Source organism: Populus euphratica, unplaced genomic scaffold, assembly GCF_000495115.2.
Source record: "Populus euphratica unplaced genomic scaffold, PopEup_1.0 scaffold576.1, whole genome shotgun sequence".
Lineage (NCBI taxonomy): Eukaryota > Viridiplantae > Streptophyta > Magnoliopsida > Malpighiales > Salicaceae > Populus > Populus euphratica.
Window position 1 is genome coordinate 72,975 of NW_011500450.1, and position 362 is coordinate 73,336.

The following is a 362-nucleotide window of genomic DNA, read 5'->3' on the forward strand; positions in this document are numbered from 1 at the left end:
AAAAAAATTATTTTGTTTTGTTTTAGTATCAGGGATTATGAGGTTATACGTAACACGTATTCCTAATATTAAATAAAAAGTATTTTATTTAATGACATAGAACATCTAGGTTTTTACCCGAGAAGATAAAGATCTCCTTACGAAGGAGGACTTTTCTTAACCTTAGATAGACATATAATTAGACACCATAACATGATTTCATATTTTATCATAAAAAACAATGTGGCCTACCTTAGGTAGGGCGTATTTGGGGTGCTAATTGACACAACTAAAAGATTGTTGTCTCTCCCAAGTGCAGGAGTGTCGGAGTAATAAATAACTCGGCAAGACCGGGGTCGAACCACAAGGAGGTTAATTGTACA